The 7,153-nt window shown below is 47.7% G+C and overlaps 1 pseudogene; it reads left to right on the top strand.

Moving 5' to 3' along the window:
* The first annotated feature begins 4,056 nt into the window (after nucleotides 1-4,056).
* LOC119299327 lies at nucleotides 4,057-5,882 on the top strand (annotated as a pseudogene).
* Nucleotides 5,883-7,153: the final 1,271 nt, after the last annotated feature.

The following is a 7,153-nucleotide window of genomic DNA, read 5'->3' as shown; positions in this document are numbered from 1 at the left end:
GGTCGGGAGGTGCTCGAGGTGCCCACGAGACAGGGGGCGTGCCCAGTAGGGGGGGCGCCCCCTATCTCCTGGCCTCCTCGAGGATCTTCTGACGTGAACTCCAAGTCTCCAGGATGATATTCTTCCCAAAAATAACGCTGCCGAAGGTTTCATTCCGTTTGGACTCCGTTTGATATTCCTTTTCTTCGAAATACTGAAATAGGCAATAAAACAACAATATGGGTTGGGCCTCCGGTTAATAGGTTAGTCCCAAAAGTAATATAAAAGTGTATAATAAAGCCCATAATCATTCAAAACACATACTAATATAGCATGGAACAATCAAAAATTATAGATACGTTGGAGACGTATCACCGAACAACGCCTCGCCCGCGTCGTCGCACTCCTTGCCGGTGGCCGCCACCTCTGTCACATGTTGTCGGTACAGCCAGTGGGCGAGGCGGATCTCCCAGGAGGACCAATAGGACTTGAGCAGCGCCTCTGGCTCTGCCAGGTCCGTTTCCGACGCAACTGCCTACCGGCGGTGACGTGCTCCTCCGCATGCAGATGCTCCTGGAGGAGGTCGTGGTTGTAGTTGGCGTCGGCCTACACTTCCTGGAATTGCTCCTCCGCTCCTCCCACACCATGTCCATATAATGGGCACATGCCTCGTCGATGGTGAGGTTGTAATGCACAGACGAGGGTGGAGCGGAGGAGGAGGGTGCTGCAGAGGAAGAGGGGGATGGTGCTAGCTCGTCGGAGGAGGCGTCTTGCATTTGCAAGTCTTTTGGCTGCCTGCCGGCCTGCCAGTCCGCAACAATGGCTTCCATGGCCTTCTTCTGCTCCGACGTAAGCCCGTCCCAGAGAGCTTTGGCAACGGAGGGATACATGGCGGGGAGTTCTATGGAGAGGGATGACCTTGGCTATGGCCGGAGCACTGGGGCAGCGGTTTATATAGCACAGGTGAGCGGCAGACGGACGAACGGGTGGCGTCGGAGGAGACGCCTTGGCAACCACGTGCCATCAATGCGGGCGGTAGACTGACGGACGGGCGGCCATCGTATTGTTTGATCGCTCGGCAGTCGCCTGCAGTGGGAAGCGGCGCGGGCGGCGCTCTATCAGCCGGCACGCCACTTCAATGTTGGCGCTAACCGGAAACGCAAGAGAGGGGTGAGATGTATTTTGTGCGCCAGGGCGGTCAGAAACAGGCTTCGGATCGGTCTGGACTCCGGCAAACGTCCCCTACTTTTGTCTCCAGTTTGCGGGAGAAATCACGACCGGACCGCCCCAGGGACCGATACAGGCCTGCGTTGGATGGCTTCTGTGGACCGAACAGCGTGGTCCGGACCGTTGCGTGAGGTTTTCGGGTTGGCGTTGGAGATGCCCTTAGAGAAGAATAATTTTTACTCCTCGCATCGGCCCGCCCTTATATAATAACTCTTCTGACGCTGTTTCTCCAAAAAAAATCAACACCCCTCCCGCACCACACTGCATCGACGTCACCGCTACCCAAACCCAGCCCACACGTCCCCACGGGCCTTCCTTGAGCCATCACACACCTCCATCCAACCTTCCAATCGACCAGGAAGACCCCAAAACGGAGGAATCCAACCGTCGGAGGTCGTCACCGCCGATTAGAAGTGTGGATCCACGCCCGGGCATACAACCCATCTAAGGCCGCCATGGTGACGCTCTTTCCTCCTGCTCCTTCACGGCCGACCTGCCGACACCACAGCCGAACAAGAAGTTCCAAAACATGCCGCAGCAACCGTGCGGGACATGGGTGTCGCAAATAAAGGACACGGACACCGGAGTCTGGTACTGGCTGGGCTCGTTCTAGTCAAGCTAGCAGCGAGGGTGTACGGTTTCAGTGTGGTGGCCCTCTACGACAGCACTACTAAACTCAACTTCAACTTCCCCATTGACAACCGCAATGTCCCGGCCGACGTAGAGATTGACCCCCCTATTGGTCTCCCTGCACAAGTTGCAAGAGAACCGGGAGGCTCTCGAGCGGTTAGAGGCAGGGCGCCAATGAACAGTAAATGGCTGAGCTCCACCGGATGTATCCGAAGCTCTTCGCCGAGAAGCACCGGCAGCTTGAGCTGTACAAGAGAGGGGTTTCAGCGATGACACCGAAGTAGACTCCGATTAGGTTTAAGTCGACTAGTTCTTTTATTGTTTTGTTCGAATCAAGGAGATTAAGTTCATGTTTATGCACTGTAGTTTAAACATATTGGTGCTGTTATATCCCCATGCAATGTAATTTTAATCAAATTGGGTTATTGACGTTCAAGTTTGCGTGAATATTTTTAAGAGCTAAATTTAAGAGTTCGGCTAGCAACCGCTTCTTTTTAGCTACAAGAATATAAGGAGTTGAAGGATAAGGGGCCGTTTGATGAGCTAAATTTTAAGGGTCGCGCTAACTGCCACACGTATGGCAGGAAGGGAGACGCACCACACGTCTCTAATGTAAACAGATTGCCACGTCATCGCATGCATGCATGCAGGAATTTTTTTTGATTTTTAGTTTTTAAAATGTTTTATCTCTTAAACGAAAAATCCGATTGAAAATCCGTTTTCACCATTAAATCCCTCGCGATGAGATCTTCGAAACTAGATCCCATGTTGATATGTTTTGATGAAAAAAAAATTTGGATTAAAAGTTGCCATGTCTATTGCATATGAATTGCCATGATGTTTACACTGAAGTTGTCATGATATGTTTCAGCTATTTTCTTCTACATTTAAAAGTAAATTTTGACATTTATAAAACGGGGAATTAAGAAACTCGACTTGTCATGAACCATAACCTAAAATTGCCATGATACATGCACGTAAAATTGCCATGGTTCATACAAAAAATAATTTTCATGGTCAAATTACTGGAGCTGCCATCATCAAAATAATAAAATTGCCATGATCTACAAACTAAAATTGCCACATGGCAACTTTAGTTTAAGCCCTATGGCAACTGCAGTGTAAACATCGTGGCAACTTCTGGCAAAAAAAAATTCGACGAAACATATGAACATGGGGTCTAGTTTTGAAGATCTCGCCGAGATAGATTTAATGGTGAAAACGGATTTTTAGTTCGCTTTTTTATTTAGGAGATACAACATTTTTAAACCGAAAACCAAAAAAAATTCTTCTGATGTCATCTCTTCATACGTGGCAAAATGAGTGGTGATGGAGGCGTGTGGGCGATGTACAAACGCCCACACATGTGGGCGTTAACATTTCCGAATTTTAAAAGACCTACCACACGGAGGGGGGGGGGCACTAAGGCCCTCCTTGATGTTGTAAACATTATTTGAGTTCTAATAAAACTAGCCATGATGGCCTTCCTTAAAAAAAAGGGCCCTCCTTGAGGATGTTATGCATTCAGCTCATAGGTCGCGGCTAAAACGAGATGAAGCTCCTTCCCTTCTTTGGCTATTTTTTTCTCTCCCATTCATTTTCTTTTTCCATCTTCCTTTTACTTTCCCCTAGCTTTTCTTTTACTTTTTTTATCCTTGTCTATTATTTCCCCTTTTTAACTTTTTCACTTTCTTTTCCTTTCTCATTTTCCCTTTCTCTTTTTTTGGGAAAAATGTGAACATGTGTCGGAAACTATATGAACATATATCCAAACGTGCGTGAAAGAACCTTGTTTAAGCCTACGATTTTTTTTTTGTAGGAATATATACAAATATTTTCCAATACATGAATGTTTTCTTATATCTATAGGAACCTTTTCCAAATATGATATTAATCTTCATTCCATATAATTGAACAACTATATTGAGGTATGTTAACATTTGTTTTTCACTTTTCACGTTGTGTAAAAAAAATTCTGTTACTTGATTAATTTTCTCTAGAAAATACCCACCAAAAAACATGAAAAGAAAAATAAATAAAAAGAAAGGGCTAATGGTCCATACATGAGCTCTTGAAGCGATTTGGCTGGTCTTTCTCGTCTCGGAGCAGCAGCTCATAAATCTCGTTTTCTTGCCGAGCACTCGTCCTCCTCCTCCGCTATATTCATCGGATCCGTTGTCGAGCGGGCAATGGAGATAGCGAGCTGGTGCAGGCTGGCATATGTTTCGTCCAGCATTTGGCGCCGTGGGCAGGATCCTGTTGCGCCCCCGCTGCCAAGCCGCCGCCGCGGCGGCAGGCTCACTGTTGAGGCCGTCCGGAGCTAGGCTGCTACACCTACGCCCATCGCTTAATCCTGTCTTTCAACCATTGGTGACCAAATTGCAGTCTCGGAGTGTCGGCCGCTTTGGGCTCTTTGTGAGGTACGTAGTAGTAAATCTGTCAAACCTGCGGCGTATGACTCTTATAGTTTCATCATCATAGACATGCGTCATGTTTCCTCAGCGAGGAAACCCTAGAATATATGCATGGTTGCCGCAATGTAAACGTGCATCATGGCCCTCTATTAATCAAATCATATACCTGACAGGGTTATATTTAGATTGGTCATGAGGTTTCTTAGAATCAAGTATGTTGTCGCATCGTTTTTCCAGGGACCACAAGATGCATGTCGTCATAGCGATCCCTGCATGGTGCACCGTACACATTGCTCTTGGTCTTGGAATCTGGCATATGAAGAAGACTGGAGAGCATGCTGAGAAGTCTACCCACCCATCAGAGATCGTCTGGGTCGAAGCTGGCGCCGTCTCTCCGGTTGTGAGGAAACAAGGCGGTTGTGGTAAGGGTCTTCTCCGCTGTTGACATGCATGTGTTTGAATTCGCTCGATTACTAGATATTACTCCCTCTATAGAGATCTAAAAGATCTTATATTACTTTACAGAGGTAGTAGTTTATTTCCTGCTCTGCGGGCAGGGGTCGCTTAATTAAGAGTAATTACGCAACGCAGTTGTTGACATAGCTAGCATACACCACAATCTTAACTTGCGCATTTGTTGCAGGCTGTTGTTGGGCCATGGCTACGACAGCATCGGTCGAAGCAGCACACTATTTGAAGACCTTGCAATCAATCTCCCTATCGGTTCAAGAGCTCATCGACTGCAACACGGAGAACAACGGTTGCAACGGTGGCTACTCTCAATATGCCTTCAAGTACATACGGGATAATGGGCTCTCTAGCGAATCATCATACCCATACATGGCCAAGAGAAGTGCTTCGGGTTGCCAGAGGGACAAGACAGTGGCAGCAACAACACGTATACTAGGCTTTTGGTCCGTCGACCCGACCGAGGATGCTCTCGAGGAAGCAGTAGCAAAGCGGCCCGTGGTTGTCCGCCTACAGGGTACACCTGATCTATTTAACTACAAAGGAGGCATCATGGAGTGCGAAGCTCTAGCTGATGGTAGCGCAACTACATGGCATGCTGTCCTGATTGTCGGTTATGGTACGGATCCTGATGGCATTAAGTATTGGCGCTTCAAGAACTCGTGGGGAAAGGATTGGGGCGAGGGGGGATTTGGGAGGATCAGTAGGCACGTTGCTGACGAGCAAGGTGCCTTGGGTATGTTTATGTATGGAGGACTATATCCAGTGATTGACTAACGTCGGATGGCACATCTTGGTTAGACCTTTGTGAAATCCCACCTCTTTTTTGTTGTAACTCTAGATTTTTCCTCACTAGCTACTTGACCGCCGGTGATCTTTGTTGTGTTATTGTATAACATGCATGATTTTATATCTATTCCATGGTGAACTTCGTGCTAGGATGACAGGTTGCTACACATCTTGAGCTTGTCTGGGTTGGTTTGTATTAAGAGGGACTGAGCCACGTGAGAGCCGAACCCGCCGATGGACCCTTCCTTGACGGTTTATCACCTTGTGGGACTTGGCGAGGCTCCTGACAAGAGAGCGTGTTCCAACGGGTTGCCGAAACATGGGATCCACGACGGTGACCCTGAGGCCATGGCCATGCTGCTCCACCATGGCTAACACCGCCATGCAGTACTGCACCGCGGACCCATAACCCAGCAGGGCTACCCTCTCAACGTCAATCATAGTCCCGCTTTTGACGATCTAAATCCTCCGGTACAAATTAATTGACGCAGCTTTAGTGTACGTTGTAAGAAAGGTGCGTCGACTAATTTGGATCTCGGAGGGAGTAGTTTGTTCCTGGAGTTATGTTGATTGATTTACTTATTATGAGCTTGATCAGAAAAATTAATGTACCTCGATGGCAGTGCCTTTGTTGTTTTGCGGCAATGGGACACCGATGTCGTTGCCTCTCGGATAGCAGAAGCATGAGGGGCAACCATTAATGGTCGTGGCAGTGGCGACCATGTTCAACAACTCGGCCTCGTCGGATGTGGCCATGACGACCATATTGGGCAGGCAAGCCATGAAAGTCACGTCGAATGCTCCATAGTGGGTGGGCCCATTAGCGTCGACAAGCTCCACCCAGTCCTCACCGAATCTCACCGGGAGCTTCTGGAGGTCCACGTCGTGCACCACCTGATTGTAGCCTTCCAATTCATATACCTGCCATGACTACAGGAGGTTTGCCTTCCAATTGATATACCGGCGATTTTACATATTCCTTTGTGCACAGTTGATGCCCGGGTTACCTGTGCATGGAATTTTGATAAGAGTGGAAGATGTTTTGTTTGGTCAGCCTTAATATGTTAGTGGACACGAAAGAAGAGAGGCGTGGCTGGATGGGACGGCATGATCATCAAGCATGGACCGCGATGCGAATCTATGGAAGCTCTTGTGGAAAACAACGGTTCCTAGTAAAATTCGGATGTTCTTGTGGCGTCTAGCAAAACAATCTTCAACAACCGAAGACGTTCGAGCACATAGGAAGATGTCCACAACAAGTTCATGTGGGTTATGTGGAGCACAAGACTCATGGCGCCACTCTCTACTAGAATGCACAATAATGTGATATGCTTGGGCCCTAGTTGATGGAGATTTAACCGAACATTTATGTGAGACAACCTAGCCAGATGCGAAGCAGTGGATTTTTAATATGATTGATATGTTATCTCATGCTGCTTTCACAAGGCTTGCAATGACATTGTGGGTAATTTGATGGGCAAGAAGAAAGGCCATACATGAGGTATTATATCAAACCCCATCAGCGGCACATCAATTCATATGTCATTTCATTGCTGACCTTGAGGTTCTTCCAGTAAGTCTCAACAGGGCCCCAGCCGCATGCACTGCAGCAACGGCAAAACCGAAAGCTCCTCCTCGAGGCTTCG

This window comes from Triticum dicoccoides, chromosome 1B, assembly GCF_002162155.2.
Source record: "Triticum dicoccoides isolate Atlit2015 ecotype Zavitan chromosome 1B, WEW_v2.0, whole genome shotgun sequence".
NCBI classification, from domain to species: Eukaryota; Viridiplantae; Streptophyta; class Magnoliopsida; order Poales; family Poaceae; genus Triticum; species Triticum dicoccoides.
The sequence above is the reverse complement of the archived record's forward strand: the minus strand, read 5'-3'. Positions and strand labels throughout refer to the sequence as shown.